The sequence below is a fragment of the Oreochromis niloticus genome, linkage group LG13, assembly GCF_001858045.2.
Source record: "Oreochromis niloticus isolate F11D_XX linkage group LG13, O_niloticus_UMD_NMBU, whole genome shotgun sequence".
Lineage (NCBI taxonomy): Eukaryota > Metazoa > Chordata > Actinopteri > Cichliformes > Cichlidae > Oreochromis > Oreochromis niloticus.
The window spans coordinates 7,135,129-7,161,218 of NC_031978.2; the positions used below are offsets into that span (position 1 = coordinate 7,135,129).

Below are 26,090 nucleotides of genomic sequence, written 5' to 3' on the forward strand. Positions count from 1 at the left end.
CCGAACAACAACAGATGCTTTTGGAATTAATTAGAGTTTAGTTTAAATTCTGAAGTGTAAACACTCCTCTTCCTGTCATACCTATTCAACTGCTTGTTAACACAAATATGTAATCATCAATTCACATGGCAGCCACTCTTTACATTTAATCATGTAGATAACCTGCTGAAGTTCAAATCGAGCGTCAGAATGTGTAAGGTAGCCCTGAGTATTATAGAAACTTCTAATTTACTTGGATTTTTTCCACAAACCTTTTTCTAGATTTTATAGAGAATGGTCCTATAAACAGAAATTACCCAATCCAGTTCATGAGAAGCTAAAGCATTTTTTAACACAATCCCTTCATTTCACAGGCTCAAAAGTGGTCGGATAAATTAAATTACTGAAAATAAAGTGTTAATTTCTAATACCTGGTTAAAAACCCGTTTCTGGCAATGAAGTCTTGTTCTGTTTTTCTTCTTTTTTTGCAGCTTAAGGATGGCTTGTTACACCTACATAGAAAACTCCTTTTCCCCCATGTTGTCTGTTCACAAAAAACTCTTCCAAATGGAAGCACCACACCTCAAATCAACTCCGGGCCTTTTATCTGCTTAATTGATAATGACATAACAAAGCAACTGAGTCAACTGCCCAATTACTTTTGGCCCCTTTAAAAACACGGTGGTACACCTGAAACTCCTTAACCCTTCATCCAATTTGAATGTGGATGCCCTCAATGAAAGCTGAGACTCCATTATATAGCTATAATTGGAATGTGTTTCAGTAAACAGGTAAAAACAAAAAACTTGTGTCAGTGTCCAAATATATATGGACCTAACTGTATTAAACAAAACTGGATTCTGAATAACTGAAGGTAAATTATTTTGAGTCAAAATTTTAGTTTTTATTCTTTATAGCTGTACCAATTCCTTGAGTATTTTTTAAAGTCAGTGTGTAAAAAAATCTTATGAACTAATAAGACTCATTAGGTAACTTAGTGCATTTAGCAGGTCTCAGGTCTAGACTGGCTGTGCTGCCTGGCTTCCAATGTCATTTTTGCTAGAATGAAATACTCAAACACTAGACTCAGTGGAGCAATTGTAGTTTTAACTATTTTCACTATTTTCACAAGCAAGAATCAGGGAAGTTTGTATTGTGGTCAGTATTACAAGACATTGAGCAGTGGAACTGGTGGATGGTGAATCTTCTCAATCTTTCAACAGATTCACCAAATTTCAATCTTTCTCATTTTTTTCTCAGTAGAAACACAGAAGCTTTCTTGGTGTGCAGATTCTGTTCCAGATACAGCCAAAATACAGGATTAGATGGGTGCTGGGAGAGAAGATGAGAAGGAGAAGTCAAATCACTGGAAATATAAAGGTGAGCAATTCACAGGGAGTGGGCCTGATTACCACCACAAAGGTGATGACAATCCGGTGAAGAGTGGAAGTTTCAGCTGGCCTTTTCATTCCCAGGGTAATGAGTAGAAGGGAGACAGGTTTGAATAAAAGATCATTTTACTATTCTTTTAAACCAATTTCTAACTCTTTTTTTTTAATGAATGGAGTTACAGTATATGTCTTTTAAAGAAGTTTCCTCAAAATGAATGTTTCTCTACTCTCTAGAGTGGGTCAGAAACTACCTCAGTAGCACAGACCTTCTAGAGTTATCCCTATCTGTTTAAAGTGGGTTTGATCTTATATAATTCAGATTGCTTGATAGAACATTTTATTTCTACAAACATGGCAAAAAATAGATCCCAAATCCCCTGTATAAAAACCTTGTTGCTGTAACAGGAATTTTAAATCTGACTTCATCCAAAATAAAAACAGTGCATAACATTAAAAACATTAGTGCATAATCAAACTCGGAGTACTTTAAATAATAAAAATTAGCGGCTGGTTAAGTTTCACAGTGATGTATGTTAGTTACAATTTCTACCTGTTGTGTGTTGCAACATTTTCCATTCAACCAGAGAGTAGGGAGGCTCTTTTCATAGAAAACCTTTGAAGTGCATTGTACGCACAGCTGTGGTGATTTCATAAAGATAGAATGGATTTGCACGTTTGTGGCAAGAAGTCACAAACAAGAACTGTTTTGAGAATTATTCTTTTTTTTTTTTCTACCCAAAAGAGCATATGATCATTTCATTAGTCAGAGTAATAAAACATGTTAAACTGACGTATTCAGTCTAACCAGGATGGATGTATCTGGTCTAAACAGTCAGTCTCACTCCATCATCATGGCCCTGATGGTGTAGTAGTGTGGGAGTGATGCAGGTTTGAGCTTACATAGTTGTTACTCAAAGAAAACCATTTTTGAGCAGAAGTGTCATTCTTATCCCACTATACCACCACACACACACACACACACGTACGTTTGTTTTATCTGTTTTTTAAAAAATGAATAAGAAATGTAACCAACTTTTTTCCAACGGACTCAAACAGGATATTAAAGGGCTTTTACTCTGCCAACTCTTTAGCTAAAAAGGTAATTTTCCAGAGAGTTCAGAGTGAATGAGTGTGCTTCAAGGATGTTTTCCCACAATTGGAAATACTCTTATTTCCAATCCTGGGAAAACATCCAGGCATTTCCTGTTGTGTGTGTGAGACAGCTGCGCCAGACCTGATCTGTGCAACATTATCCAGGACTGACCTTTTCATGAATTTTGGCCAATGAAGAGAGAATTCTCTTTGGTTGCAGAGAGATTTTTTTTGTTTTTATTTTAAACTTGAACAAAAAAGCAGACCTGCTTTCATTGTCTTTGCAAATCTTTAGAGCAGGGGTGGGGAACTCCAGGCCTCAAAGGCCAGTGTCCTGCAGGTTTTAGATTTCCCCTGGGTCAACACACCTGAATCAAATGATTAGTTAATTACCAGGCCTCTGGAGAACTTCAAGACATGTTGAGGAGGTCATTTAGATCAAGGACACGTCTAAAACCTGCAGGGCACCGGCCGTTGAGGCCTGGAGTCCCCCCACCCCTGCTTTAGGTCATGTGCCCAACATTATAGCGGCATTTTTATTCCTTGATCAGTTCTTCACTTCATCTTGCGATTATGACAGTTTAGTTGGAATTAACAAGATATCATTCACCAATTATTCATAACACAAATTATATAGAATGCCATCCACAATATGGTGAAGCAGTAATTTACTTCAGACATCATTTATACAAAGGGTGAAAAGACAACTAGCACATCAATGTGAAATCTGGGTTGCATATAGTCTTATGTTTTTGTAAATTAAATGTTTCAAACTGAAGCTCTGCAATAACCTATGCACGGATGTTCTGGATATTCAGGATTGAAAATAGGAGCTTGATTTAGGAACTGTCAAGGCCGAGTGGAAGGTGAGTTTGTGGAGCAGACCTAAAAGCAGACACAAGAGAGGCTGAACTGGGTTAAACTAAAAGTGAGCAGTTTATTCAAGCTGTTAGGAAAAACTACAAACAAAAGGCAAGGGTGAAACTACCAGTAACCTAGACTGGGAGAACTAAACTAGATATGAAAAACCATAAAAAATAAATGAACAGGAGCATGACAAAACTGAGACTCAAGAAACCTGAAATCTGTGGAGATGTGATGAGGACAACAGACAACATGAACAAAGGAAGACAGAGGTCTTAGATACACAGAAAGGTACAAGGGAAGTGGAAACACATGGGAAACACAGGTGATACAAATGAACACAAACACAAACTCAAAAGGCTCGGTCAAATGACCCAGCACCATGACAGGAACTGTATTTTTTGAGAAAAAAACCCCCCTCTATTTTTCTGAATCAACTGAAAGCTCTGGTGTAGCAAAATAATGCAGGAAAAAAACAAGTAACTTTTATTTTTTGTATACAGAAGCTGATGCAAGAACAAATCCAATAATGCCTTAAAAATAACAGATCACCAAAACTAGATACAGGTGAAGGCAATAAAGATAATCATACAGGGGAAGAAGTATAATTAAACACAAGACACAAGAAACACTTGACTACTAAGTAAAGCATGAAGTGACTAACAATAATTAAAAAAATAGAAACATTAACTTAAAAAAACTGTATAAATACAAGAAACTAGAACTAAAATACAACCACGGGGGAAAAAAAAACTCATGACACTGAGTAAAACTACACAATTAGGAAAACTAAGACCACAAATCACAAAGCAACAGAACCTGAAAATAAACAAGAACTTCTCTAGTCTTGATTACACTTTCCATGTCTGTGAATCTGCTCGGGTTCACTTGAATCTGAGTGACATACATCAGACAAGCACGAGGGTCCAAGTTGTGCGGAGAATTTGCATTAGAATACACCAACCATACGTGTGCCAAATGCGATGGACTTCCAGCAGACTAATTGGACCAAAAGAAGTATAGCAATAATCACTACCCTGCCATTGGGTCTCTAAATGTCTGTCTCAGCAACAGAGTATAATCAAGGCTTAAAAAGAACATGGCAGCACACCTTAGGTTTGCACAATTGTATCTGAACAAAGTACAAGACTTCTGGAACAGAATAGTCTACACATTGAGTGGGATGCTAAAGGTGAGTCTACAAGCTGCTGAACACAGGGTGTACTTACTTTGTCACAGGCCTGCATAGAGTTATGTGAAAACTTTTTTTGAGACAGTTTCTCAACTTTTTGCAGATGTTCATGCAACTGCAACATCATATTTATGTTGGATAGTAACAAGTGCAGTGACTTTCACAAGCGCACACATCTACTGTCCTCATCTGCAAATTCAGCAAACCACATGTGTGGAACAAAGCAGTCAAGCAGACGAAACAGCCACCATGCACGTGAGAGCCTCTGCTTTCTGAGTGCTGTAGGGCATACACACACTCTCGCAGGCAACTGCGCTCTTGGAGTTCTATCCACACAAATTGAAGTGATGTCTCCTTTGCTTTCGGAGCAAGTTGGGCCTCACTTAAACAGTAATGAATCAAGTAGTCACAATTTTTTTAGTTTACTCTTCAGTTAACAGTACTGGATTAGGTTTAAATAACATGTCTTACAGTGTAAGTATAAGTATTACTTTATTTCATTTTTGCTTTGATGTTGCAAAATCATCTCTGAATCAACTTTGTAAACAAATATTTCCTTTACTGTATACCAAAGGAACCCCTGACCACTATCACTGGGTTACTTTAAAACTGGAAAAAAAATAAAAAATAAAAAAAACCAAAATGCTCCAAGAGAATGTCTGAAGTATCCACAACCCTTTATTATATTATCCAGGAAAATCACTATAACCAAGTAAACATGTAGAGGAATGAATTATGTAGAGGAAAGATGATAATATGCTTCACAATTGCGCATACATAGTACAGTGCAATGCTCCAACAAAATGCACTTTCACATTCAGTGTTTATTTGTGATCTTTTTGATCATGCTCAGAAAATATAAAATGTCAAATATATAGCAAGTTGAAAGTCTTTCAGGCACATTTCCAAGCTCTTCCTTTCTTATTCACTCAGAAGCATGTGTGCTATAGAAGGATACTTTTCTTCAGTTATTCGAATGGGAAATTGATCCAGAACACTTTGTTGAACCAGTTAAAGCTGAGAAGAGTGTTCAGTGGAAAAAAAGAAGACCCAGACGTGCAAAGTGGTGCAGTGGAGGCTGAACATTTCATGGGGTCATATGAATTCTCTGTGCACCCAGAGCAAAGGTGCCAATTTTCTGTGACATTTTGGCTTGACGAGTGACGAGGGAATGGCATGTTCCTGAGTTAATGAGATTTATCCAGAAAGGCCAATCTGCTGATCGAATGGCATTTCATCCCCTTTTAGACTGATCATTTAGTGGCCAGAACAACAGACTTTCCCCACAGGCTAAACAAGAGGACAAGACTAACTTCACACCATTAAATCCATTACTGGGGTCCTTAAAGAATGAGGGTTATTCATTTGAAAGCCACTGTAAACAGCTGGTTCCTCTGAGTAGTGAAAATATGAAAGCTGATAACCGTTACTGTTTTGAAAAGAGGCATGGTTAGATATGCATCACATTACCTCAGGTAAATATGATAAAAAGTACAGACAAAAACAGATAAAAACAGCATAACTGATTAAAAGACAGAGATCCAACAGCAACATCTTGTGCCACAGGAAATCTACTTATTCAACCTGGTTCTGTAATAGGAATTATAAATAACTATAAGATAAATGGCACTAAAAACATCCACTAAAAGTTAAGGATGTTGATGTCCATGTAGGTGTTCAACATATTGTATGGAATTTAATGAATAGTTTTCAAATATGTTGACTAACTAAATATGCACCATCATGCAATTCCAACTGAAGAAGGAAAACAGGAAGAAAACAAACTGCTAAACCAGGAAACTTTACAAAACAAAACAAAACAAGGAAGTATCTGAACGATGAACGTCAGAGTGTTCTCTGCTCTTTTGGAAATGGATGTGTTAAACCTACAAAACATGCCAGTCAATAAATATCACAAGGCTCTACAGTCTGCCATCTGTAACTATTTGTACCTGTTAATGTTTCCGAGGTTAAGGGCTGATGATTTTGCACCCTCAGAAGATCATTTACATTCCCATACCACCACAGACTTTCTGCCTCATCTGGTGGTCGAGTTCACTTTCATCAGTCTCAGCAAGTTTCACCAGAAGTAAGTGACATGTCCTCTTCATTGTGATGATTATTTCTTTTATTCCTTCTCTTTCTTTGAATTTCAATTAGCTTCCAATAAATGTAATTCTTTTCTGTAAGTTTAAACATGTGAAAGTTTACATACAATGTGACAGATTCACGCATTTTGATTCCATGTGTGGGTGCTACGGCGAGGTTTCTCTAAGAGCTCACTAACCATCAGTTACTGGCTGACTTTTGACATAATAAAAAACAAAAAACACAATAAACAAAAGTGGAGAGTTTTTTTTTTTTAAGAAGATCGAAAACCTTTTCTTTGAAAGCAAAGATTCCATGCTCCCTTCTACTAATCTGTGTTTAAATGAAGTGTCTGCCAACACAACAACCCAAGCAATCAAAGCCTCCAGAATCAGTCTGGGAAATCACTGTCAGTCAACAGCACCAATCACAGGCAGGGCAAGTTTAATCAGGCCAGAAAAATCAATTTGCTCCATGTAAGGCATGTTAACGGCTTCAAGGATAGGCAGCTCTGCTAACGTGAAAGTCTTTCAGCGCGGATTACTTTAGGACTGATTAGTTGGTTCTGCTTTACCACACTGCTGCTGCCATGCAGAAATCACCCAGCTGCTGGTGGTGATTTAAATGGAGTTTGGGTGTTTCAGGTGAAACTCATTTTATTTTCCCGAGCCAAGGGAGAAGCTATGATTTTGGGAAAAAGATCAGGTTTTAGAAATATATAGTTTTTCTTGTCTTTCAGTTTCCCTTCGCTTTTAATTCCCAGTAATTCTTGACAAAACCCACTGGATTAAATAGGGAAACTGTGTCTTCCATCAACAGAAACAACAGCAGAAAAAGATTTTTGATGTGTCGACACAAAGTACAAAAGGCTTGATCAATTAAATGAAACTTATTAGGTATTTGTAATCAAAGGCTGCAAATGACAGACATAACTGCTGTGATGTGTCACCTGCTGGTTTGTAGATTACTGTTCTGAAGCCCAAAGATTAAACATTGTCATCATATTTTTTTTAATGACCCACAAGTCACAAGAGGACACTACACGCCCAAGTAGTAAACATAAATCATTAACCCTAAAGCAAATACTGATTAATTGAAACTAGCAGTCTAATTTTTAAATGCGGATGTAATGAGGATGTAAATAGAGGGATGTATATACAATCTGAGCTCACCTCTGCTGGCTCCAAAATCTATTTATGTGCAGTCCATGCTTGCCACAAAATCTAGGTAATGCATGCATATATATATTATTTATTTTTTGAGTCCCAATGTCAGCATTCAGATTTACTCCATGACTCTACCTTCACTTAGCTCAGGGGTGTCCAACTCCAGTCCTCAAGGTTACTGTCCTGTAGCTTTTAGACGCATCCTTGTTCCGACACGCCTTAATGAAATGAATCGCTTGTTATCAGGCCTTTGCCAAACTTGACAGCATGCTGATTCAGCCGTGTTGGAGTAGGGATGCATCTAAAAGCTGCAGGACAGTAGCTCTTGAGGACTGGAGTTGAAAACCCATGGCATAGATTTTTGCTGTGAGGTCTTTAGAAAAACAGACAACAACAACAAAACCTAGATACTTTGAATCTGGTTACAGAGAAGACACTATATACAATGCAAATCTTTTTAAATCACTACCTGCTTTGCAACTACTGAAAAAGTGAAATCTGTGCTGGCTTTACCCACACATGGTTGCATCCAGAATTCTGATGTTTCTGTCTTGAGGATCCAGACAGACAGAGCTCATTAAGAATTGGAAAAAAATTAATTACTCTCATGCATGTCAAATGGTGACGCTTAACAAGTTCTGATGCTTGGTCGGGGCATTCTCATTCTGAGTGCACAAAATGCAGTTTGTTCAAAGCTTCTGGTGTCTCACTTACACACCACAGATGTCCTGTGGTGGCTGTGCCTGAAAATCCACCTTATGGGATTAGAAAAGCACCCTTTTGTAGGTTTATCTTTGCAGGTGGTGTCTTGATGCAACTGCAAAGATACACCTACAATTCCACTGATGAAAAACGGGCAACATCAGACCAAGCAGCACCATGTGGCACCACGTAAACGGTAGATTAACAATCCCCCAGACCACTAGAAAGTCCAATATCACAAATTGCTTTGAGAGAGAGGGAGACAAAGAGTTTTAAACATGCAACAAACATCTCAGTCTGGATTCAGTCCTTGGACTTTGTAGTTATTTAGCCACCAAGCCACATTCGCTGATGATCAACATTGCAAACTCACCTCATGGTCCTCGTGATTGACTCCTCTTTACTAAATTATTACAAAATGTAGCTTCTTCCTAAGGATTTAAACGGGGAGACATAATCTGTTCTGGGTAGCTTCCATTCTGAATATTTGGGCATGTTGTGTAAGACAGAGTTGTTGGTTCGTGGCTTTTTTGAATGTAAGCAGCTCAGAAAAAAAAGGGAAAAAAAATCATAATTACCCTTGAAAGGTTTTCAATGACCCAAAGCAGAATAACCTTTTATGGAGTTACTGTTCAAGCCGAGGGCAAGATGATTAGATAAAACCTGGCACTTCTGCAAAACACAGGGTGCTATAATGGAGAGCCTGTTAAAACTACAATTAGGGAAATAAATGGCAGCTAATGAAGCCACAGTGGTACTCAAATACTGAGTAATATACACAGAATTTTAAAGGTTATCCAAGAGGAAATTATGGAGTTACCAGGGCAGAACAAAGTGCTCTATTAAATTATGTACATTAAACAGCAAATGCTCCTACCAACCAATTTTTTAACATCATTTTTAGTAAAATGCCTCTGGAATTCAGATGGACAGGACTATTTGAAAGCTGCTGTGCTCCAGTTTCAGTTAAGTAACATGGATCACAGACGCTAAGATTTAGATTCTGCTAATTAACTTCACTGCTATAAAAGCCAGTTGTTTTCAGTTGAGTTTCAGTTCAGTTCAGATTATAAGTATGAAAATAAACCAAAGAATCTTAGCAATGGGAGGTTAATATAAACATTTTCAGCAGAATCTCTCTCATTTAATGTTTTTTCTACATAAAAAGTCAGAGCTGGGGAAGAAGTGGCTGGCAACGTGGCTTGTAGCTCTGCATCAGCTGCAGGCAGGCTCAAGAAGCTTAAATAGCTCTAGATTACTCGGATGCATTGAGGGAAAGTAGCAGAGTGATCACCTTACATGAGGTCATATTGGCCTGGTCTTCTGGGATTATGGCCGAGCTTGACTCTGTCGCCTGTCTTAGCTGAAGAGTTTGGAAAAAAGGGAAGTAAAATCCTTGTAGTGACATGTTAAAAGTTTCCTTCTTACACCAGTGGTTGGTTCTAACACTTGCTTCTAACACGAGCTGCATCTCAGATTTGTCAAACACAGCAGTTTCTGCCAAACTTTGTGGTCAGTTTACTTTCATCAGAAAGATGTGACAGTCTGTCACCTTCTGTATATAAAATAAAAATATCAACATTTGCTGCCTTATGTGGATAATTTGTTTTTAACTTAATTTGCTTTCATAGCACTTTAATGCAAGTTTATATTTATAGTGATTCTTTGACAGCAAGCAATGCCAAAATGTGCTCATGCAGTAAACAGTAGGCAACGCGCTGTCACATGTTGGTATTTCTGTAAACAAACTCAGCACTGTTCCATCCAGGTCTCTCTGTATCCAGGTATCGCTTTATAACTTTATGCACCGTTACCTTAATTAAATAATGAGATGATCTAGGGGAAATCAGTACTTGTGCCAAAGCATCATTTTAATGAGGTATGGTACTCTTTATTTTACATATACAGCAGGTTTCTTAATTCCCTCCTGAGACTCAGAGATGGTGGCCCACCAGTGGAGTCTGTCTAAATAAAGATGATGTGATTCTTTGATTATATTGGAGTTTGGAAGCTGGACATCCAATTTTTGCTGATGTTGCTAAATGAGCAATATATACCAACTCACTGGTATTTTACTGGTGCAATTATTGCTAATAAATAGGACTGTGTCTGGGCATAAATATACTCTATGTCATTATTCCCACCTAAAAAACAGAAGAATGGGACTTTAAAAGCATACTCTTGTCTTCTTATATATTTTTTGGTGATCGTTAAAATGTCTGAGAGCAAAAATAATTTTGAGAATGAAAGTTTTTGTTTTCTAGCTAATAGGATGTGGAGATTGAAGTAGCCTTCATCAGATTCATTTTCTTTGGACTAGCAACAAAAGTATTTTACAGTGTTGAGTGTCTAGGTTATTCAGGCTTCTTCTTTTCTACCATTTTCTGAGAAACATTCTTTTTGTCATTTCTTAAGCCACCTAAAACTGAATTATTAGTTATTCAAGTGTTTGAAAAAGGCACCTACCTCAAGGGATGAACCAGTGTCTATATGTAATAGACAACCTAGCTGAAGGAAATACAAAATGGGGAAAAAAAAATCCAGCAAAGACCTGACACACGAGGAACACCTGACAGATTCATGTGGTCCTTTAGCTGATCAACTACTGTTTGCTAAAGTCAGAAATGGTATCTGTGGGAGGGTGGCTGGCATGAAGGAGGGGAAAGTGAATGGGGATAAAAGGCTAAAGTATGCCACATTACACAAGCACTGGAAGTCAGTAGCAGTAGGTTTAATGGAGTGTTTTTGGTTTAAATCATCATTAATTTGTACGGGGGGAGGTCCAGAGAAAGGAACAATGATGAGATTGGCACACATCTGTAAAACATGGTCCATGCTCTGTCGAAATTGATGGAATTCTGTAAACAGAAAAGTGCGCCATGCTAAATAATCTGAAAAGTTGTCTGATTCAGTTTTCAACATTTAAATGATCTAAACCACAAAGCCAATTTAGTAAAAGCATACCTGAACTTAAGTAACAGTGTTCCACACAATGGACTGGCCCCCTCGTAGCCTGAGACTTAACATTAGTGAAGTAGTGACATGGTGACAGAAAACAGAAAAAAAAGGCATCCAGACAACCTTGAAACATCAAGTATCATTGAGAGATTTTCCTAAAGACTTCTTCAAGAAATTATAAGAAAGCTTTCCTAAGAGAATTCAGACTGTTAAAGAATAAAGGTGGTCATACCAAATATTGATTATCAAGCTCGTTAGAATTGTACAAACTCTGCTTTTGCCTTATATACTGTATTTCCATACATATTCAACAAATCTAACCTGAAAATCTGGGCAAGCAATGATTGTGAAACATGTGGCGCTTTCAGATTTCAAAGATCAGAAAAAAAGCATAAGCACAGGGGATGTTTTATTTCTAACAACAAAGAGACAGCCAAAGGATGAGCTTTCCTCCCAAACAGATGGCTCCTCTGCGCACACAGCCAACCAGAGAGAAAAAAGACACAGATGAGGGCAAAGTGGAGAGAATGCCAAACCAAAATGTCCAGCATCTAGACTGACACTTGCGATGAGGATGTTTGTGGTTTTATGGGTTTTTTTTAACTTTATGGAAGTAATTCCATATGTGTCATCCCCTTACTCTCTGAAATATAAACTCAGAACCTGGTTCACAGCTGACATAGATGGTGTGATGGAAACATGTAGCAGTGAACCCTTTTCTGTGCATATATAATCAAACAGAATATGAAATATTGAACATAATGAGGAAGCCAAGCCAGAACTGAAACAAGTGCCTCTCTATTGGCAGTCCAGTTAGTTCAAGCAGGCAGAGTACAACACTACACAATGCAAATTCAGGAATTTTAATAACTAATCATCCTAAGCTGGAGAGTTTTCTCTTTTTCTTTTGTTATTGTGCAGCTGCCACCTCTACATTTCTGGCATGCAAACTTCTGCGTACAGAATTTGTTCTTGTTTTTGCCAAATACTTTATTCTGAATAACCCTTGACATGAAGTGCATTTAAATTGGTTTATACTGACATGATGCATACTATAATGCACAGTTATAACTAATGTAATGATTAGCATTGTAATTCACTGAGAATAGGTGTAATTCATTTCATGTACAATTAGGGCCTTAATTTGTTTGGCCTGTTCACACTCCCTCAGAGGATTTTAAGTTCAAACAATGGAGATGTTAATCCTAGTTTGGATTGTGGTTTGGTTTGGACTTTTTGTGCCTTGTTTGGAAATCAATCAGTCAGTTCATCCATACATCCCTGATGTATGGATTGGGCATCCGCTCTAATCCACTGATTAAAAACTGATGCCAACATACCACCAACATGCCACTTTTTACTGAATGCGACCCAGACTGGAATAAAGATCACCTCCTCTCCAGGAGACTGGTTCCAGAGCCCAAGCACAGCATTGAGGTGAGCTTGACTATATCTAGCTTCACACACTAGTTTAGGCTCCATCCTCACCAGACAGGTGACGTTCCAACTCCCAGTAGTTTGGGAAGTAATGTAAATGTAAGGATGGGTGCATTTAAAGTATTGATTCGTCAAAGTTTCTGTGTAGGCACTGGCAATTTGGTTACAAGAAGTAATTTACAATAAATATGTTTCTAAGTAGTTTTTCTTTTAAATTTGTCATCGGTTTCATACAATTCAATATTTAGATTGTTTAACGAAAAAAGAAGAAACTGAACTAATGAAAAAAAACTTTTGAACCTGACCTTCTTGATCAGTTGCAGGAAACAACTAAAATGAAGCACTGGCTTTCAGATTTACCTGGTGGAAATGAATCTGTTAATGAATAATCGACATTAACAAGCAAATCTCAAGAAGGTCAACATTAATTTTTCAAGAAGGAAAAAAAAGCTTCAGCTGGCATGACGATCCCAGCTGGGATTTCCATATTTCAAAACCTGACGTAACAAATGGGCCCATCTAAAGCTAAACTGTAACCAATAATACATATACATTTATTTAACACAGGTGTTCAGAAGATTTCATTTTAATTCAAGGTGTGAATATGAATCAGCCCTGTTAATTAAGCCTCAAAGTTATTCAGTTACCATTTATAGCGTTAGATTTGAACTGTGCTCAGAATATATAATGTTACACTTATATATGCATTCCCAGGTAATACACTGTTATCATCTCCAACGGTGAAAAACACACATTCCTCCTTTTACTGATGCACACACTAGCACACTGATAAGGTCCGATAGAACAGATACAGCCCCACAGTTGGTAATCATGAGTTACTCTCACTGTGCAGAGCTGTTTATTCATCCAAGTTGACTCCCAGATAGTATCACTGATGCACTGTTGACACTGTCCTGATACAAGTGGAACCACGGCTGTTTTTTAATGAGACAAAATAACACACTCTTCTCACTGCATCCTTTTAGCTCTGACACCAAAGTGTCTGCAAGGCTCTTCGCAGATTTCCTACACAGTTTCATACCTCCTGCTGCTTGAGGTGTGTGTCTGTGAGTGTGTTTAAAAACAGAGCAATAAGCTGGCTAGCAGGAGGTACACTGAATGAAACAGTGAGACAGATGGAAAACAGAGAAGGCAGGACAGCGACAGAGAGGGTAAACACAACAAGATGCAGAACATATGGAGAAGCAGGTGGAAAGAAATCCCGCTTAGCCATGCTCCCACTCCTCAGTGGTATTTCATGCCTTCATCCTTCTTAATGCCTCAATAGTTATCGAATCATTAATTAAACTTCATCAGATCTCCATGGCTCAGTGTGGAATGGGAGGCAGAAGAGATCAAAAACAATCAACCACCTGCTCCCCACCCATAGTTAGCATGGTTTCAGAAGTGGGATATGATGCACCAAACGTGGGCAAAAAACGTCTAGGCGATAGGGGTTCTCTTAATTTACTAATCGGTGCAAGTCTTCAATTTTGGTGTTATCTCTTAATTTGGGTTAGTAAAGTAATCTGTAAATTAATTATTCATTAAAGTCCATAATAACCAAATCAGCAGTCATCACAAGTCACTGGTGGAACTTATCCAGGTTTTGTGGCTAGGATATTCTTGGAGGACCATGACCTCCTCAAAGGCAAGTCATAATATCAATATAATATTACAGCAAGACAAAGACACTTGCCTGTGCAAGTGTGGGCATGAATGGCAAAAGCAATCTTTTCTGGCAGCAGGTGTGGTCCCTGAAAATCTTTGGTAAGTACAAGTGTCATCCATTTACAATCAACCTTGGTATTTAAGCACAAACATCTCCACTACTCATTTGCAGTTTGTTAACCTCGTCTAATTGTATTGTGTTGCTCAGGTTATAATATCTGCTGGTGCCAAGTAATCTATGAAACACTCGTGCTCCTTTCTTCTCCTTTGCACAGGATCCTCTTTGGAAAACCATCCCTTTATCAATGTGCCTATTTGCTTTTCCCGCTGATTTCTGTGTGCAGGAAAATAAGCTGCTTCACGGGGCCAAACACAGTCACTGGTATCCAGCAAGGAGAAGGGAGGTTGGTCGTTACTGTGGAATTTACCTAACTTCTCAGGAAACAGATCCCAGGTTGCAGTGTCCAGAGACTATGAGTCTTTTTGCATAACTAACCATTCCAGCACTCAGTGGCGATCCTGCTTGCTCGTAAACCTGAGAATACTTGTCTAAGTTTATGTTACTGGTCTGCTTGCAGACCTTGCAAATCCACCTGTACTTTGCTGATTTAACTCCTGATTTATTTATATTAAAGTATTAAATTTTTTAGCATATCCTGGTCCTCAATCAATATAAGTAACATTGCTAAATCAAGTCTCTCAAAAAATGTTTTCAGTGATGCTTGCACTTTCCTAACCAAGCAGACAAAACAAGTAAAGTTATTTAATTTATGCTTTTATGACAACAAGTTTGTGTCTCCTATAGTGTAACTTGCATAGTTTACATTGTTTACATAGCTTGCATAGTTAAACATAATGCATTTTCATTTCAGCCCTGAATGATAAGGCTGAAGTCCCCTGAAACCGACAGACTTTTATGTCTATTTTACATTTGAAAATGCTTTCAGTATAGATCTAAAGGATGATGAAAGTTCTGCAATATACACTTGGGGAAAATCCAGTTATTTATTCAGCAGCAAGGACTCAAACCTTAAAGTCAACCAGATTCAGCTGGAGGCCAGTAGAGGACAGTCAGCGCAACGAAGGCGTTTGCTGATCAGGGGGTCTGGACTTTATTGGAAAGCATATCCACTGATCCAGTGTCCTTGACTGTGAATTTCCTGCAGTTGTGCTGCTGCATCTGCCCTTGACCTTTACACTCCCTGAAGTAGGACAAATATAAAGATAAATTCCCCACAGCAAGAAATCAAAGCACATTATTATGATTAAAACTACTTTATGCAGCTTTTTGCCTTGCACCATTGAAAGCGTGACTCCCATTACACTTGACCTCAGTGGCTCACATCCCCTCATGTCACTCAACATGATGAGCTGTAAAAAAGCATTTTGATGGTAAGTGAGGGAAGTGAGGAGGTAAGTGACGGAAGTGACGGACAAGGTAAGCGACACATGCTGTAACTGACGTCAGACGCCGGAGATTTTGGCGGAAAATTTAAGCGAATGGTAGTTTAGAACTGAACAAAGTTTCTTTAAGCTTTAGCATTACCAAATATAATAATCAATTGTCACATAACTAACAACATCTGTCCTATCATCCCTAACACCCTGGAGGACAACGGGGAGAGTTTAGACGCTCTCCAAGATTACATCGACCGCTGTTTCCAAGATTTAGTCATGAAGAAGGCCCAGAGTGCATCTTCCCCGGCCAAAATTGAGACACCGTCATCGAAGAGATGTCGCCCGGCAGACTCCCCCGGCACAACATCACCTGCCGGCAAAGACATTGCAGACATCCTGGAGTCAATCGACCAACGATTGTCCAGTTTCGATGCGAGGCTGTCCCTGGTGGAGATTTTACACCAGGAATTTAAATCTCTGCGAGAATCCCTGGAGTTCAGCCAGCAGCAAGTGGAAACGCTTGCCGCTGAAAATGCCACGCTACGGGAGTCGGTCAAATCTCTCACCGATAACGTGACCCAGCTAAACACTGAAAATAAAAAAATAAAAGAGTCAGTTATCGATCTACAAGCCCGTAGCATGCGTGACAACCTTGTATTTTCCGGTATTCCAGAATCTGCCGGAGAGGATGCAGAGGCAACGGTGAAAAGCTTCATTAAAATCCACCTGAAGCTGCCGGAGGACACCGTAAAGAACATTGCCTTCGATAGAGTGCATCGCTTGGGGGCCGTGAGGACGCCGGCCGGGAGACCACGTCCTATTGTGGCCAAATTTGGCCACTTCAAACAAAAGGAACAGGTGAAAAGCCGCGGGAGGGAATTAAAAGGAACGGACTTCAGCGTGAACGACCAGTTCCCCAAAGAGATCCTGGAACGACGCAGGGTCCTCTTCCCAATCCGACGCAGCTTCATCCAGAAGGGCTCCCGCGCTGTCATCGCTGTGGACCGGCTGTACGTGGACGGACAGCTCCACCGCGACCCCGACATCACTCCGTGGCTGTATTAACTTCACACCAGATAAGAATCCGCTACACCCTTTCCCTATCCACTCACACTAACTTGCATTAACTTAACATTAACATCTGTTTAACTTACCAGTATCAAATCGGCTCATCTTAATTTCATAGCAGAATTAACACCGTCACTCTCCGTCAACGGTATGATTGGAATGTTTCCGGGTTTGTTTGTTTGTTTTTTTTGTTTTTTTTGCTATTGTTTTTCTCTCCTTCTCGTTTTTTTTTCTCTCTTTTTCCCCCTCCTGTTTTTATGCTGCTCACCCTTGTACTTGGTTTCTTTCTTTATTTCTTTCACTGCTTCGATCACCTGCCTCCAGACTCATCCACAAACTTTATTTCGACACATATGCACAGCACGATCACACACAATCATGCGCTCAACGGCAGCACATTTACATCAGACAGACAGCGCACACAGTATAGGATACACACACTTAAGTCAAGCGTACTACTCATATTAGTAAATATGCACACACATAATCAGACTCAGGGAGCATCTCGCCACGCATTTTTTCTCTCTCTCCCTCTCTTTATTTATGAACTGGTGATGTATTCTCTCCACCTGTCTAAGCCACACACACAGCATACACCCCTAGTTATACAAACATATCTATGGGTGAACTAAGATTCGTTACATGGAATGTAAATGGAGCTGGCTCCAGAGAAAAGAGGTTAAAAATATTTAACCAACTCAAAAAACTACAGGCAGATGTTGTCCTTTTACAAGAGACCCACAGACCTCTTAAAGGTTCGAATGAACTTAAAACACCTGAGTTTCCTAATGTGTTCTCAGCTTGTTATAATTCTAGACAAAGGGGAGTAGCAATTTTAATCCATAAAAATATTAATTTCACAGTACTCGATACAGTTATAGATCCAGAGGGCAGATTCTTAATCATTAAACTATCTATATGTGATAAAAAGCTATGTATTGTAAGTGTATATGGTCCAAATGTTGATGATCCCTCATTTTTTCACAGTTTTTTCAGTGCACTCTCTGAACACTTAGATGGCACACTTGTTCTTGGAGGCGACCTCAACCTTGGACTAAATGAAGAAATGGATAGGCTCAATACAGCAGGAACTCAGCGTAATTGGCAGTCCACAAATATAATCAAACAGTATATGAGCGACTTTGGTCTTTGCGATGCATGGCGCTCCCTCCACCCCAACAGTAAGGAATATTCTTTCTTCTCACATGTTCATCACTCCTACTCTCGTCTGGATTATTTTTTGGTCAGCAGCTCACTGCTGAGTGACATTTCAGACACTGAGATTCATCCTATAGCTGTCAGCGATCATGCTCCTGTATCTTTAACACTAATGCACAAGAATAATACTACGCCAAGTAAAAACTGGAGATTTAATACTTCACTGCTTAAAGATGAAGACTTTATTAAATATTTTAAAAAAGAGTGGACTTCATATTTAGACTTTAATGACACTCCCGGAACATCAGCTTCTGTTCTATGGGAAGCAGGGAAAGCTGTGATGAGAGGTAAAATAATTTCTTTCTCATCACATAAAAAGAAAGAAGAAAACAAAAATATTCAGGAATTAGAAAAAACCATCAAATCACTAGAAGAAGCCTACGCGTCCCACCAAGATCAGGAAACACTGAACAAAATACGCAAAACAAAACTAGAATTAAATGAGATAATTGATAAAAAAACAAAATTCTTAGTACAAAGACTACGCTTACAAAATTATGAACATAGTAATAAATCCGGTCAATTTCTAGCAAACCAGCTAAAAATAAATAAAGAAAAAACAACTATATGTGCTGTTCAAGATTCATCTGGGAACACAGTATATGACCCGAAACAAATAAACAACATTTTCAGGGATTTCTATAAAACGTTGTATTCACCACAAATAAACCCATCTAAAAAGGAAATTGATCAGTTTTTAGACAACATAACTCTCCCAAAATTATCAGACACTCAAGCAATGGCACTAGATTCGCCACTGACACCAGGTGAACTCCAGGAAGCCCTGATAAGTATGCCCAATAATAAGGCTCCAGGCCCAGATGGCTTTCCTGCAGAATTCTACAAAGAATTCTGGACGATTCTAGCACCAGTTTTATACAGAACGTTGTTGGAAATCAAAGAAAATGGCAGACTTCCATCAAATATGAATTCTGCAAACATTAATCTCTTACTAAAACCAGGCAAAGACCCTGTATATCCCTCAAGCTATCGTCCAATATCCCTTATAAATGTAGACCTCAAAATAATCTGCAAAGCTCTCTCAAAGAGATTAGAGAAAATAACCCCCCTCTTAATTCATCCTGACCAAACTGGTTTCATAAAAGGTAGGCACTCATCAACAAATACACGTAGATTACTTAATTTGATAGACTACTCATACAGTAAAAACCTTGAAACTACAATATTTTCTTTAGATGCAGAAAAAGCGTTTGACAGAGTTAACTGGAAATTTCTATTTGCAACTTTACACAAATTTGGTTTTGGATCCTCTTTCATCAACTGGTTAAAAATATTATATAATTCCCCAACAGCTTGTGTGAGAACAAATGACCAGACATCCTCCAGCTTCTGTCTCCTGAGGGGCACCAGGCAGGGATGCCCACTCTCCCCTTCACTGTTTGCAATTTTATCGAACCACTAGCAGCAGCAATTAGACAGAATTCAGTAATTAAGGGCATAAAATGCAAGAATGTAGAACATAAAATCAGCCTTTATGCGGATGATGTGTTACTCTTTCTCCAAAATTCACAAACCAATATCTCTGGGGTGATTGAACTGATAAACTCTTTTGCAAGAATATCAGATTACTCAATTAACTGGTCAAAATCTACAGTCCTTCCGATTAATTGCTCCTTCCATAATTCCTCTTCTACTCCACTGCAATCGGGAAATATAAAATATTTAGGTATTAATGTATCTCCCAAGCTTGCAGATCTAACTAAATTAAACCATATCCCACTTTTAAAGAAGGTAGAAGGTGATCTGGCTAGGTGGAAATGTCTACCCATATCACTCATGGGAAGGGTTGCCGCTATAAAAATGATGGTATTACCAAAAATAAATTATTTATTCTCAATGATCCCAACTAAACCGCCGCAAGATTGGTTCAGATCTCTAGATTCATATATGTCCAAATTCCTTTGGAAAAATAAGCCCCCACGTATAAGCTTAAAAACACTACAAAAGACCAAGGATAAAGGAGGATTAGAACTACCTAACTTTCAGCACTACTTCTTAGCCAACAGGCTTCAGTTTATCTCAGGATGGCAAAAACATACCCTCTTAGATGAACCTTGGCTAGATGTAGAACAAGCACTTTGCAATAATCTAGAGATTTCAGATCTACCATTTATCAGCTCAAACATCCAACGACATGAATGCTTCAAAAGCATCAACATCAGCTCTTCTCTGACAGCGTGGTGGGAGTTTCTGAAGTTGACAGAGTCTTCATTAATCCCATGCAAACGTACACCTATCTGGAACAACCCTGACATATTACAAAACAATAATATGATAAACTTTTCAGATTGGAGTAGTAAAGGAATCAAATACTTAGAACATATACTAGAAGGAACAGAATTTATTTCATTTGACAGACTAGTTACACAATATGGGATCAACAAGAAAAGATTTTTAGAATATCAACAAATTAAATCCATAATAAAAAAGAGATTTAAACCGGGTCAAGTTGAACTACAAACGCCACCAAGTGTGGTTCAATTTCTTACTCTTAAAACCCCCAAATTACTATCCAAAATATACAGAATGCTTTCTAAAACAGATGAATCAATATCACTTCCTATTGCAAAATGGGAAGCGGATTTATCAGTTAACTTTGACCAAAACTTCTGGTCTCAGATTTGCTTAAAAACCTTTCATCTAATTAGAAATCCCAGTCTTCAATTAATTCAATACAAAATACTACATAGAGTGCACTATACAGGCCATCGGATGTTCAAGATGGGCTTTACGTCTACCAACAACTGCTCACACTGCCAAACCAATTCACCGGACAATTATATCCACGCTCTTTGGTTCTGTCCACCAGTTCAGAAGTTTTGGCGTGAGATATGTGAAGACTTATCAAAGTGTCTGAAATGTAACATTCCAACTTCCCCTTTAGTATGTTTGTTGGGCAGCTTAGATAATGTCACTCCGGAAAGAATATAGCCCATATGGTTTTCACTGCCCTATGCATAGCCAAGAAACAGTCCTCATGAACTGGAAAAATAAAAATAATCTTAATTCTAACCAATATAGAAATTATCTATTAGATTACATTAGTCTTGATACAGCCTCTGCCACCACATCAGATCAATTGCTCTGGGCTCCTTTGATCAGCTCCATCACCTAGTGGGGGTGGGGGTCTTAGTTTGGTCCCACCTTCACTGTTGTGATTGGTGTGGGGGTAGGGACGGGCTTAGGGCATCAGGGGGTTCCCCGGGAGCATCTTCCTTGGGGGGCTCAACCCGGGATAACGGTCATGGCCAATTAGGGGCTCTGTTGGCTCTTAGGTGACGGTTTCCTCGTGGCTGCGTGCAGCAGGGCTAGGGGAGGGTCTGTGCTGACGGACGTGGGTTACTGACCTGGTAGCCTGGCTGCCCCTGGGTGGGTCCGGGATGGGCGTGAGGTTCTGGGGGCACTCCGTCTCTGGGCTGGGGCCCTGGCCAAGCCTCAGGGGCTTGGGTCCTGGTTGGTGTGTTGCCGGGGTTGTGGGCGGGTGGGTGTATGGGGCCCAGTCCTGGCGCAGGGTGCCGCCTGTGCATCGAACCACCTGGGGGCTCTTCAACTGGTGGGGGAGGTTGTCAAATCCTGCAGGAGATTTCCTCTCTTCAGGAACTCTCTCTGCAGGAGGGGGAGATACAGGAGAGGTGGAGGAAGATCTCAGCCTGGGCGTCTATTGTCTTGTGTAGTCTGGAAGATGAGTGGATGATGGGGTGGGTGCAGTTTTCTCTGTGGTGGGGTCGGGTGGACTGTCCCGGGCTCTGTGGGGCTGGGCGGCGTTGCTGCACTGGGCCCCGGTCCGGATGGGCCTGGGCCCCCCTTTCCCTGGCGGGTTGCAGAGTATGGGGGTGCCTACTGGGGTCAGCGGGGGAGCTGGCCCAGGGAGGGGTCACTTGCCCCTCCCTTCCTTCCCTCCCCATCTCCAGCTGCCTCCCTCTTCCCGCTCCACCACAATCACCCACACATGCAGGGCCTTGGGGTAGGGGTGTGTCACCAGGGTGCAGAGGAGACATCCCCCCCCTCTGTCCCCTTCTGGCTGCCTCTGCCTCAATTTTATCCCACAACTTAGACATTCACATTACTCACACTCTCATTACACATACATATAGGATCTTGGGGGTGGGCACGCTACACGGATTCCAAATTACCATCAGGGTGTACACCTCACCCCTGGCGTCGTTGCCCACCTCTCAATTTTAAATACACGTAGACATTGAGGGCTAGCAGGAGGGGCTATACGCTTACCTGCTGCTCTGGCAGGTAGCTCCATGCCCTCCTGGGTTTTAAATGCACCTTAGAACACACATACATCAACACTACATAAGAGCGGGTGGAGGGAGGTTTGGAGTCTTCCTACACCCCCGTTCTCTGCGGCCTGCTGGAGCGGGGGGGCTAGGAGGAGGAGTTGGCCGTCCGACTGGGGTCTGGAATGTGGGCCTCCCTGCTGCTGCGGAGTCGGGGCAGTCTGCTTCTCCCCACCGCAGGGAAAAGGGTAACATCACCTGGGTCTGGGCGCAGTTTCCCCCTCCAGGGGCAAGGGTACCTAGACCCGGGGCTTAGAGTACGCTTGGGGAGTGTGATTGTGTGTACAGCGTCTCTTTATGTCCGTCTCCACGTTGGGTGAGTGTTGAGTAATTGTATATGAGAGCATGAGGGTGGGAATAGATGTTTGTATCTGTGTGTGCCTGTTTGTCTGTGTCTTTATGTCAGGTTGGGTATCAGACGCCACCTCTCTGGGGACATCTCAGGCCCTCCAAGGTTTGGAGGCCCATCTCCCCCACCACTTCCCCTGCCGGTGGCAGACGCCCTCAGACATCGGTGCGTTGGTGGTTCTTTGTGTCCGGGGTGGGCGCCCAGGTACCCACCGGCTCACTCCTTGGCGGCTGCTTATCGGGGCCTGGAGCCTGGGGCTCGCTCGGGCCACTTCGGGGATGGGGTGCCCTCGGCCTCTCAGCCCGGGGCTCGGTCACTCAGGCACAGCTGGCTGCCGGCGGAGCTCACGGGCACGTCACTGCAACCCCCCCGGCTTCTGCTCCGCGGCTGCTGAGTGACCCCTCATCTGGGACTCTCCTCAGCTCTTTCTGGGATAGTGGCACGGCTGCCCCTCTGTTGGTCTTCCTTGGTCTCTTGTGTTCTGGGGGCCTCTGGATGTCTGGAGTTTTGATCTCCTCCATACCTGCTTCATGCCCTGGAGGACGGGGCAGTGGCCCCCCACACCCTCTAGCAGATCATTACATGAAGGAACCTTTTAAAAACAAGCGCGTTCATGCTCACAGGTGCACACACGGGTGATCACACACACAAACTACACCCTTTTTGGCTCCTACCTCAAAGCACACTGTGCGCTGTCGATCCTACGTGCTGCACAATAATGTTTAATATTTAGTATTTACTGTCATATTCCCATATATCATTGTGATGTTGTTTATTACTCTCGTTTTCTTCTGCTTGCTTTCTTTTTTTCTTTCTCAACAGGTGATCCAGGTGATCGATATATGTATTTTTTGTCTGCTTATTCTGTTGGTTTTTGGTTTTTGCCCTTCTCCCCCGTCCCTCTTCTCAGCTGTTTTTCTTTCCCTCTTTCTTTCTCCCCTTTCTTTCCACCAGTCAAGTCTGTCCCGTATTCAGCAAGTCAAAATAAAATAAACAATAAAAGGTGAATCAAATGGACCATTACGGCAAGGCTGGGATGGTCCATTTGGTAAAGTAAATCCGTTGGGCATCTTTCTTCGCCTTTAGACAATAATTCTGATGGCAAAAGAACCAAACGGGACAGGTTTAAAAAAAAAAAAAAAAAAAAAAAAAAAAAAAAAAAAACATGATGAGCTGTCTGCCTTGAAACAGCATCAGACTGAAGCTAAAATGACAAGTGTCTAGAGGAGCTGAAGAAAGCAGGCAGCGAACATAGACTCTGTAATTTCTTGCTGATGGTAAGACTATATCTGAACACCTCATGCCTGCAGTGAATGTGTGCATGAATAACATGCATATACTTGTTGGTACCGTGTAATTTATGACATTTTATTACCTTTAAAATAAAATTGATTCTGGTGGGACTTGAGCCGGTTCACAAGCTTTAGGATCACATTATTTAACCTTCTATACAGGATACAGGAACAGGATTGAATTTCGGATGTGGCTCATCAGCATCCTCATAGAAGTCAGGTAAAGTTAGTTTGACAGTAGTTGTGATTCTGCAGTCCAACCACAGTTGGCTTCTTCCGGCAATATTTCACTGAGCCGGTGTCTCAACTTCCATTTCATTCTGTTAATGGAGCATTGCAGAGGCTGTTCCAACTGCTGATTACTCTGAGATTATATATGTATGAGGCGGTGATGACAGGTAAACCTCACAATCCCAGATTTATCTGGACAAACAAAAGAACCCAAATCACAATAAGGCAGGCAGACCCCACTGCTGGTTTGACAGAAAACTGTAATGTTTGTTTTTAAGATGTAATCACAGCTCTCGGATTGGCTTTGATTGTGCAGAGCAGTGAAAATGACACAGTTTCTGATTCCACAGTCATAAACAGAATACTAAATGGCAGCGTTGGAGCAGCTGCACTCTAAAAGTGAAAAGGCTTTGAAGAACATTTAGAGGATTTTTTTTTTTCTGACTGCAACGCAGAGGAAATCGCAAAAGCTTTCTTCAGAGGTTTTACTCTGACTGTGATGACATGATTATATATGAGTTCGCGTACATTTAAGCTCTGCTCCTTTTGAAAAAATGCATTGATCAGTCATGTTGTGGTATGTAAGCTTGCATCACAGCTGATATATTTCAAAAGGAGTCTTCACTGCACACATTCTGCTTTATATGTTTTCTACCTTTTTACAAATATTTTCACCAGGTGAGCAAGTCTAGGGAGAAAAATGGGACAAAAAAACTTCAAAAAATTCAGTCTATATTTAGCTTCCTGACAAAGTAGCTTCCACTGATAAACCCTTTGGTGTTGGAGCTTCTTGCTCTAGAAAGCGAAAGTGTAGCCATCAGTTGCTTGGATATTATTCAAAATTTTTGTATGATTTACAAAGGCTCAGCAGTAATACAAATAATTCATGACATGTACTGGACCTTCAAAGAATCTCAGATAAAGTACTTTTTTTTTAGTGTGTGCAAGACCTTCTCAAATGAAGAACGACAAAAGGGAAAAATAATTTTTAAAAACTGGGAGGAGATCCAAGCCTCCTTTTTCCATTTCCCTTATCAGTGCGTGCACACAACAAAATGAAATGCAACAAATGACAAATTTACAAAGGAACAGGAATGCATTAAACAGGCTGTTCACTGTGTGTCCCAAAGTGAATACAGTCCTTTCATCTGGCTGGGTTTTGTCACCACTTCTTGATAATCATTTAATGCACATGAAGGACCCAATTTCAGCTGTTTGTTGCGATTTAATACGTTAATGTCACCCCTGTTTGGAAGCAATTTTCAGTGATTTGAGTTTGTCTCTTCCTACATCTTTCAAGTACATGTCGGCTTTTTGCAGAGACTAAATTTACTAAAAATCCTGCTGCTGCTGAAAACAAGTACAAGAATATCACAACACAGAAAACCCACAGTGGTCTGTATTTGCACTGAATTACATAATTTCCTGTACATTTAACCATAATTCCAAAGGTGGGAATTAACGCCAAGTACAAATACTTTGTTACTGTACTTAAGTACAATTTTCAGGTATCTATACTTTACTTTAGTATTTTTTTTTACTGCTTACATTTTTAATCAAATATTTGTACATTTACATTTAAAAAAAAAAAAAAAGGCTTGTTACTTTTGCTTTAACAGAATGGGGAGGAGTTATTATTTCATCACTTCAAGCCTTCGAACATCAAACCGATTTGAGCCCAAAC

The 26,090-nt window shown here is 40.2% G+C and overlaps 1 long non-coding RNA gene across 1 annotated transcript; it reads left to right on the top strand.

Moving 5' to 3' along the window:
• Window positions 1–707: 707 nt before the first annotated feature.
• On the top strand, window positions 708–15,148 carry LOC102082265 (uncharacterized). Its single transcript, XR_269697.4, has 3 exons — window positions 708–853; window positions 1,240–1,359; window positions 14,885–15,148. It is a non-coding gene; the product is annotated as an uncharacterized LOC102082265 (long non-coding RNA).
• The last annotated feature ends 10,942 nt before the right edge of the window (window positions 15,149–26,090 follow it).